The 10215-nt window shown below is 46.9% G+C and overlaps 1 pseudogene; it reads right to left on the bottom strand.

Annotated features, from left to right (window-relative positions):
* Positions 1 to 3279: 3279 nt before the first annotated feature.
* Positions 3280 to 3373, bottom strand: LOC116082836 (annotated as a pseudogene).
* Between the last annotated feature and the right edge of the window lie 6842 nt (positions 3374 to 10215).

Below are 10215 nucleotides of genomic sequence, written 5' to 3'. Positions count from 1 at the left end.
TTTGTCAAAGCCGAATCCCGTGCCCACCTGGCCAGAATCCCTTGTCCCGCGGAACAGGGACCCTGCGATAAATCCCGGTCCGCGGCACTCAGCTCTATTTTTCCTTTTTATTCAGCCCAGGAGCCCAATCCCTGAGATAAGGCCCTCCCTGCTAAATAAACTTCTCTGAAATACCCTCGTAGGCCTGCACGAGTTTGTCTCGGTGACTGCAAATCCCGTCAAGGCAACAGTAAAGGATAACGTCCCAAAAGACTTCTACATCCAAGTGCATAGGAAATGGTAAAATCGGGGAGAGGAGGGTCTCACCCAGGACAAAACCCAGCTACTATGTTGGCACTCAGCCCACTGACTGCCTCACCTGGCATACCATCTCTGCCCAGAGCACTGGCTTCATCCACATGGTCCTAGGGAGGAGAGGTCAGCTTCAGAGACAGCTGCCCACCAGCCCTCTCTGGCTCCTATGTAGTCTTTGGGGTTTGGCATTAAGCACCAATTACTCCAAGACCTCTCTTGATGCCTTTTAACAACTAGTCCAGGCATTGGGTGTCCAGAAAAGAGAGGTACTCACCTTTGCTTTTGCTCTAGGTAGATCTCAGGGGTATGGAAAGGGGAAGTGTGCACCCAGCCAGTAGTCATGGAGACTGCTGCGTGGTGATCTCATGGCTAGATCCTTCAGTGGCTACCTGGAACTGTCTTTCTTGCAGAGTTCCTCACAGGCATGGATGAGGTCAGCTAGCCATGGGTGGATTCTAAGCCTATCCACCCTTCTCAGCATTGCTAGGCAGTCCTCCAACAGTTGATGGTTGCCCGCCCACAACACTTCTCCCATAGTCATCCGTCATTATAGGTAGAGCATTCCTGGGAAGGAGAGAGAGAGAGAGAGAGAGAGAGAGAGAGAGAGAGAGAGAGAGAGAGAGAGAGAGAGAAAGCCTACCCAGACTAGAGGTTCTCTCTCCCAGACTGGAGCTCCACCTCTGGTTGCTGGGGTGTCAGGATTCCAGAGCTACAGGTCTGGGTGAGACAGGTGGGAGGCAGCCAGATCAGGGCAGACTTTGAGAAAGCATTAGCCTCCACCAACATTCTACACATTCCAGACCATTAATGCCAGACCATTAGGCCTCTTTGACTTGCCCAGCTCATGAATGTCTGAGTTGGGTGCCTGCTCCCAGGTAGGAGCTCTGACACCCTCCTGCAATCCCCAGGAGATCTGCCTCATAGCCACCGATGGTGTAGTCTCACAGCAACACTGGGTCACCTCCCAACCTAATGGTTTGCCCTTGGATCTGGAGGACCTAAAGACTTCTCCCTGCTGGCTGCCCAGATGTTTCCCTGGGTAGGAGCAGTCCCAGATGTCCCAGGATGGTACCTACCCTGTCTGCCATCTTTGTTCCCTCTGTGCTTTATTTCAAGATATGCTGGCCAGGGATTGGACTCTGCCATCTCTGACCAGCTGAGGCAAGTTTGCAGGACAAGAGGAGACTGTGCCAACAGGTGACATAGGACATCAGGAGACTGTCAGAACAGGTCTCAGGAACATGGATAATCTCAGAGAAGAAATGGGGGCTGGGAATGTGTCACTGCAACCCTGAATTCTGGGAAAGCCAAGGGTATGCTAAGAAGTAGGTACCCTACTCGGCATCCATCACATGGGTAGGAGAAGCAAGTACCCAGTTCCTTCAGTCCCAGGGATTACCCCAGAGTAGCCATGTGACCCAAGATGGAGGGTACTATGACCATGGTGGGAGCAAGCTACCCAAGAGTTTAGACCTTTTTAGAACCAAAAGAAAGATGTTCTCATGGAGACTGATTTCTGATTTCACCTCAGGCAGAGACACCAGAACATCAATTTTCTATTAGATCAGACCTCCTACAAAGAGCTGACCTGCCCCACACAGCAAGGGACCAGCGATGTCTGTTAGAATCTCTTGTCTTGCTCACATTTCCTGCATCCACAAACCAGGCTCACAGCACTCTAGTGAAAGATGAGACCCTTTCTCTCCTGCCAGGGCCCTACCTGCCTTACAGGAAGCTCAGTTTTCAGGGCCCTGACAATCCAAACAAACACTACACCCCCTTTTCTTTGTGAGCCTCCAATCCAAAAAGGAACCCGGCTTTTCCTTTGTTAAACAAAACTCAAAGATGTAAATCATTGCTCCCTCTGAAGAAAAGCAAGTCCTAGCTCCAAAGGACAATGGGAGAACTACTGACAGCAGCAAAGCCCACCCATTTCTAGGGGACAGCGTGTTTCCTCTCAAGGCAGCCCACCTCCCAGGAAGCAACACTGGGAGGCTGTGTGACACTGAGTCCTCTGTCCTCGTCAGAGCCTCTCTGGAGCAGCTTCTGTCTTTCCCCTCACACAGAGGATGATAACCCTGAGGCTCTCAGGAGCAGACTCTGCAATACAGGTTCAGGCTGAAGGAATTTATTTGGATTGCAGTTAAGGGAGGTGTCAGGCAAGATGATGAGGACAAACAGTCATCCAGGGTGTAAAGTATCGATGGTGTTCCCTGACCCCTGTCATCGGGAACCTCAGATGAGGTGACTGCTGTGATTTGTGAGGTATGGTGCTTCAGCGAGGCCCAGGACACTTGGGGATACTTTGACCAAAGTGGCAAAAAAGACAGTTTATTACAGAGCCCAGATCCTAGCATATCTCACGGGGTCAACGGAAAGAAGGGCTTTTGGGACCTGTGTCTCTGCTGGGGCCCACAGTGCTGCTGAGGTAAGTCTCCTGAAAAACTAGCTGGGCTCACCTGAAGGTCACACAGGGCCGAGGGCCTGGGACTTGGGTTCCATTTGTGTCTTCTTTCACTTCTGAGACAAATGCATGACAAAGGCAACCTAAGAAGAGGAGAGGTTTGCTTTGACACAGGCTGTGAGGGTATGGAAGGGAAGTCATGGCAATAGTGAGGAGTACTGGTGCTCAGGCCACATTTTTCTTTTCATTGAGTTCAGCACCCCAGGCCTTGGGGTGGTGGTTTTCTCATTTGGGGCGGGTCTTTCTTGTTCTGAAAACTCCTGCACAGACACATCCAGAGGGGTCTCAATGATGACTCTTCATCTAGTCAATGACAGGGACGATGGGCCCTCACAGCTGTCAGTGCCTCAGAGTCACAGAAGAGGCCAAAGGCTCAAGGTCTAAAGGAGGAACTGAGGAAGGGTACCTCGAGAGATGAAGGTCCCATTGTCTGAGCCTGAGACAGGCATTAATGAGAGACTGGGTTCTGCGTATGAAGGGGAACACACACTTTTCTTTTCTTTCTTTCTTTTTTTTTTTTTTTAAATATGGAACGCTTCACGAATTTGCGTGTCATCCTTGCGCGGGGGCCATGCTAATCTTCTCTGTATCGTTCCAATTTTAGTATATATATATGTGCTGCCGAAGCGAGCACCACGCTTTTCTTTCTGAAATTGCATAACCTTGTATAATACATAGGCCCATTTTCCGGAAAATTTTGTGAATAGCATAATGCTTGCTGCATAAACCATAAGCCAAGGAGTATTGAGGGTTCTTGGAATCAACAGAAACTAGGAAGACCCAGGTAGAGTCACTCCCTGAAGTTTTCAGAGTATGGCCAAGCAGAAACCTCAATTTTAGATTTGTAGCTCTAAGTCAACAGTTCTCAATCTATTGGTCATGACCCCTTTGAAAGTCAAATGACTCGATCAGAGGTGTCACCTAAAACAATCATAAAACACAGATGTTTACATTATGATTCACAACAGTAGCAAAGTTACAACTATGATGTAGCAGCAAAATAATTGTATGGTTGGGGGTCATCACAGCACAAGGAACTGCTCGAGGGTCACAGCATTACGAAGGTTGAGAACCACTGTTCTTTTTCTTTTTTTAAGATTTATTTATTATTATATATAAGTACACTGTAGCTGTTTTCAGATGCACCAGAAGAGGGCATCATATCTCATTATGGATGGTTGTGAACTACCATGTAGTTGCTGGGATTTGAATTTATGACCTTTGGAAGAGCAGTCTGTACTCTTAACTGCTAAGCCATCTCTCCAGAGAGAACCACTGTTCTAAGTGCAGAGAGTAAGCACCTGTGAACCTAAGCTGTTTGGTACCCAGCACATCAGCACTACAAAAGGCTGCTGCCAATTGTGTTATAGGTCCACATGTGGGGGTGGGAAAGGAGGAGAGATGGGGTTGCTGTCACAGGTGCTGGAGAGTGTGTGGGCAGCTTGGGAGTTGGATACTGTTAGAAGCTAGAAGAGTTTTGAAGGATGCTATAATGAGGACATTGTTAACTGCCCCAAAAGTCCACTTATTGAAGGCACAGTCCTCAGTATGATGATAGAGGTGAGCCCTTTAAGAGGTAAATCATGGAGGGAGGTTCCGGGTGTCTCCTTGGAAAAGAGTCCGAGACCCTAGTCAGACGTGACCTCCTCCCATGAACACATTTACCACAGTCTCTCCCAGAGCTGAGCTGATGCTGGTGTCACAGCCTTGAACCTTCAGAATAGAGAGTAGAGTGAACCTCCCTTCTTCATAAAATTCACCTGCTTCACGCACTTCTTTAGAGCAAAGCAAAGTGCACTAATAAAGCACCTTAGAGAATCCTAGAGCTACATACAGCTTTAATGTGGCTTGTACTAGATGTCCCGAATGTCTCTGGTGTGTGAATATTTGGCCCCCACTTGTGACTGTTTGTGGAGAATTAAGAAGTTTCTTAGTTAGGGTTTCCATTGCTGTAAAGAGACCAAAGCAATTGTTATAAAGGAAACATTTAATTGGGGATGGCTTACAGGTTCAGAGGGTCAGTCCATTATCACCGTGTGGGAAGCATGGCAGCATCCAGATAGACGCGACGCTGGAGAAGGAGATGAGAGTTCCACTTATTGTTCCAAAAGCAAACAGGAGAATACTGGCATTCTGAGGCAGCTAGGAGGAAGCTCTCTCAAAATCCACCCCCACAATGACACACTTCTTCCAACAAGTCCACACCTCCTAAGAGTGCCACTCCTCTGGCCAAGAGGAAGTGTAGCCTTGCTGCTGGAAGTATGTCACTTTGAGATTTCAAAAGACCCATGCAGCTCCCATTGTCTCTCTCCTGCTTGTCGATCAAGACGTGATCAATTGTCGATCAATTGTCGATCAAGACGTGAGCTCTCAGTTGTTGCTGCCACTCCTGCCTTTGCTCTGCCAACATGGAGTCAACCATAAGCCCAAGGAAATGATTTCTTTTATATAAGTTGCCCTGGTAATGGTGTTTTGTCACAATGATAGAACAACGTGTTAGAGACTTAATGAGAGTGTTAACAGTGTCCAGGTGACATCTTAAATTCTACTATTCAGGAGGCAGAGTTGAAGTAAGCCCCTCCCTTTTACTGTGTGATTTCTTTTTTGTTTTTGTTTTTGTTTTTTTTGGTTTTTTTGTTTTTTTTTGTTTTTTTTGTTTTTTTTTTTTTTTTTTTTGTTTTTGAGACAGGGTTTCTCTGTGTAGCCCTGGCTGTCCTGGAACTCACTCTGTAGACCAGACTGGCCTCGAACTCAGAAATCCACCTGCCTCTGCCTCCCAAGTGCTGGGATTAAAGGCATGCGCCACCACTGCCCCGTGTGATTTCTTAACTACTGTTCAAAGCAAGTGGAAGGTCCCTGTCAGACTCAAACATCCAAGTATTGATGTCCTAGCTCTGGAACCATGAGAACTTCACCACTGTTTATAAATTACCCAGCTTGTATTATTCTGTTATAGTAACACTAAATGGATTAAGACACACACGAATTGCCAAGATTACTTGTAAAAGTGTTCAATATCCCTAGCCATCAGGAAGATGAACTACTCCAAGATACCTCCTGACTCCAATTAGAATGGCCCTCGTCAATAAATCTGACACAAATGTTGGAGAGGATGTGGAGAGAATTTTTATTCACTGCTGGTAAGGTGCTAGTTAGTACATCTATGGTGTTAATCAGTTTGGAGATTTCTCAAAAAATTAAAAATTGAACTACCATATAACCCAGATATTCCACTCCTGAGCATATATACCCAGGGAACTCCATGTCATATCATAGAGATATCTGCACCTCACGTGTATGGCAAACAGTTGGAATCAACCTGATTGTCCATCAACAGATTAACATAGGATGATAATCTGTTAATGAATGAAAAGAAAAAATAGAAAGGACAGGAAGGCCACGACTGCTCCTAGGTATGGTAGAAGGGAAAGTTTATTATAGTTATGTAGGAGAGCATAGCCAGAGGCAGAGACATCTGGGAGAGTCCAGAGAGGGTCATGACCAGACTGAGCAGGACCATATGGGGAGGGGGGGAGCAGAAGGGAGAGGAGAGAGAAGGGGACCAGGTACAGCAGCCAGGAGTTCCAAAGGTATCAAAGGAGTAGAGGAAAAGGACCGAGAAACCAAAATGGTTGATTATATAGAAAAGAGAAGCTGGGGGAAAAGCTGCCCAGGCTCTGGGCTGGAGAGTTTAGGGTGGAGGTCAGGGTATGCCAGCCAGGAGGGCCCAGGAACAGGGACTGAGGGACTTCAGGGAGATCCTGGCAGCAGGGTCCACTTTGAGATGTTAAAACGGGACCTGAGCCATTCATCTCGGGTTTGAAACCTAATATTACAATGTATAAAACGGTGGAATCCTATTCAGCTCAAATAAAAACGAAATCACAAAATTTTCCGGAAAATGGGCCGATGTATTATTACACAAGGTTATGCAATTTCAGAAAGAAAAGCGTGTGCTCTTCTTCATATGCAGAACCTAGACAATATGAACACATGTAAACAAATGTGCATGTAGGGCCAATACAACATGAAGAAAGAGAACAAGGCGAAGTATTAGAGGTGAGGCGGGACTACTGTAGATAAGAGACTCGACATTTGCTTTCACAGTAGATAGGTGTATAAAAACATATTCAATCCTGAAAGTGTAAAATCCAGTGCAGTTCTCCAGAGCTTCAGAACTGGCTGATCTAAATGTATAGAAACTTATGTTGAATGTTTGGGTCTGGTTAATTTTAAGATGTGATTTTTTTTTTGCTACTTTTTAATAATTATGTGTAAGATTTTTTAAGGTTTAAAAAGTGATCCTGGTAGAAATGTGGGCATTTATTTTAAGGAGTTTCTGGTGAGGACTCAGAAAAGAGAAGTAGAGAGAGACAGATCTTGGCTATTCGGCCATGAACAGAATGTTAGCAGAAATGCTGAGATGCGCAGTGCCTGCAGTGTCCTAGCCGGGATGTAACGGGCACCAATTACAGCGAAAGTGTTATTTTAGAGTGGTGGAAAGCTGGGATGAGCTGTCTTACAGTGTGGGTAGAAGGTAGAACCCATTAGCAGTGATGTTGGCCATCTACCAAGGAAAGCTTGCTTCAGGCAAGGTGTGGTTGATTCTGCCCAGGATCTTCTGGGTGCTTGTAGTAATCACTGAGCAGTGATATGTGGCAAAACTTCATGGGGAGACACAACACACACACACACACACACACACTCACACACACACACACACACGTTTACTCACCCCAGATATTGAGCCTGGAACAGACCAAAAAGTATGGATACCATTAAAGGCCAACTTATGAGTTTTATTGGGGTGGAGGGTTACTTACAGGGGCAGAAATGACTCAAAGACAGCTGCGTCACCAAAGGCCACCCCGGCATGGGTGACAGCTCACAAAAGCTGGGAATCTGGAGCTCACTGCACAGCCTGCAGGGACTTCGGTAGATTGGAGAGGGTTCTTTCCAAGCGACACTGATCTAAACTTCTTCCAAGGTGCTCTGCTGGTGTCTGCTTCTTCCAGGCAGCTGGTCTCCTCTCAAAGTCCTTTTTGCAGTTCGGCTTCCTCTCATCTGAAAGGGACTCTCAACTTTTATTGCTTACTCTGGGAGGGAGGGAGGGACCGAGTGAATCTGGTCTGTTTCGTGGACTTCTTGGAGTTACTTTGAGTTGTTTACCTACTTGAAGAACTTCCCTGCAAGGATGGAATGATTCAATCTCAGGAGAAACGGTTACACAAGAGAAGAGAGAGACTTTGAGGAAAGGGGTGATTGTGCATGACCACATCCTGTCCAGTTTGCTAAAATTAGAAAATGCATTGTTGAGAGTGTCTGGCTGGGCAGTAGTAGCCCCTGACTTTAATCCCAGCACACAGGAGGCAGAGAGGCAGGCAGATCTCTTGGGTTTGAGGCCGTCCTGGTCTACAGAGTGAGTTCTAGGACAGTCAGGGCTACAGAGAAAAATTCTTGGGGGTGGGGGAAGAGAAACAAAGAAAAGAGAAGGAACACAATGTTCAAAGCGTTGCTGGGCATTATTTATTGAAGAAATTGGGATGTGGCCCATGGGTAATGGTGCACCTCAGATCCGAGAACAGAGAGGGGATCCAGAAATATCTGGGGTTGGAAACTCTTGCCAGATGGTATCCTCAAGCCTACTCAGGACACTGACAGGTTTCCTGAGACTGTCACACCAGGAGAAGAGACAGGGAGAGCGTGGACTGGAAGGCATAGATGGGTGAAGAGAAAGAGCCAGACCTTGGAGGGCTACAGACACAAGCTGGAGAAAGCAGCCCTGCTGGCTGCTACCTAGGCCCAGTGAGCAGCGTCTTCCTGTAGGCTCAGGAGTATCAAGCCACAGGGGATTCTTTTAAGTCCTTGATGGAACTTGCTGCTGGGGTTCTCTTTGGGCCAAATCACTCTCCAAACACCCAAAATAATTAATGTAGGAAGAGTGAAAAGTTATTTTGGAGGATCTGAAATGAACTGTGCTGTTCAGGGCTGACCCTTACCTGTGCTTCAGGCCTCTGTACAGTGGGAAATCTTTAAGCAACTTCCAGTGGGCGGAGCCTCACCAGGCTTAGAGGATAGCGGGACACTTTCCCCCATAAGCCCCAGCCTGGATGGGTCAAGCCCCTCCTCTCACTGGGATACATTGTCTTCTCTGAAGACCAGTAGTGAGAAGACCTACTAGCCCTGTGCCTATGCTCCTGTTATGAAACTCACTGGTCCACAAAAAAGAAAACACAAGAATTCCTTCACTGAGTTGGCTATCCACAAACTATCCTTTTCTCTGAGACCTGAAGAAAGAGACAGGAGCCCCCAAAGAAGTGGAGCCTTACCCAGGGCCCCCAAGAGGCCAGGCCCAGCTTGAATTGAAACAGAAGAACCCCACAGTTGCTAAGAACTAAGCAGCTGTCTAGCATGTGTGAGGGGGAGGGAGGGCAGGACTGTCACCCTTGTCTGGAGACAACCAGGCCCTAGAGGCCAGCCCTTTTCAGTACGAGGATGCTAGGTATCAAAGAAGCTTAACAGGCCCCTGAGTATTAAGCCTCTGGTCACCCTTGAGCTACCAGGTCACCTTCTTACCTCCCAGCTTATCTGAGAGCAGCCTCTGGCTAATGAAAACCCAAGGCTGCCTCTGGAAAGCTATGCTTAGGGGGGAACTCTTCAGGTCACTTTAAGGAGGCTAATCCTTACAGCCAAGTGACCTCGGATCAGACGGACGGACCCCTCTCTTAGCCTTAGTTTCACTGTCTGCAGAATGAGTGTCATCTCATAGCTTGCTTGCTTCCTTCCCTCCCAGTTTGCTTGTTTTGTTTTGTTTCTAGCTTTAATGTTGGTTTTGTATTGTTTTTAAATCATTTTATTTTATTTTTTAAAGATTTATTTATTATTATATCTACATGCACTGTAGCTATCTTCAGATGCACCAGAAGAGGGTGTCAGATTTCTTTATGGATGGTTGTGAGCCACCATGTGGTTGCTGGGATTTGAACTCAGGACCTTTGGAAGAGCAGTCCGTGCTCTTAACAGCTGAGCCATCTCTCCAGCCCCTGGTTTTGTTTTTGAGACAAGTCTCAGGTATGGGTTGGTCTAGATAGAACTCCTGATGCTCTTGGTTCCACCTCCCAAGTGTTGGTCACAAGCATGGATCACCATGACCCACTAGCCTATGTCTTCTCTGACAAGTACAGAGCACAGTAGTTTTGGGAGTTTGAGATTATTTACGAGTATGAAGCTTTGAGAAATATCTGTTATCAAGAACTGAAGAGATGGTTCAGCAATTAAGTGCACTTGTTGCTCTCTTGTAGAGAGCCAGAGTCTGGTTCTCAGATGCACATCAGGTAGCTCACAACTGCCAGTAACGCCAGCTCTCTGAGGGTCTGCTGCTGCCTTCTGGTGTCTCTACAGACATTCTCACTTCCTCCTCTTCCTCCTCCTCGCCCTCCTCCTCCCCCTCCTCCCCA

The sequence above is a fragment of the Mastomys coucha genome, unplaced genomic scaffold (genome assembly GCF_008632895.1).
Source record: "Mastomys coucha isolate ucsf_1 unplaced genomic scaffold, UCSF_Mcou_1 pScaffold7, whole genome shotgun sequence".
Taxonomy (NCBI): domain Eukaryota; kingdom Metazoa; phylum Chordata; class Mammalia; order Rodentia; family Muridae; genus Mastomys; species Mastomys coucha.
The sequence above is the reverse complement of the archived record's forward strand: the minus strand, read 5'-3'. Positions and strand labels throughout refer to the sequence as shown.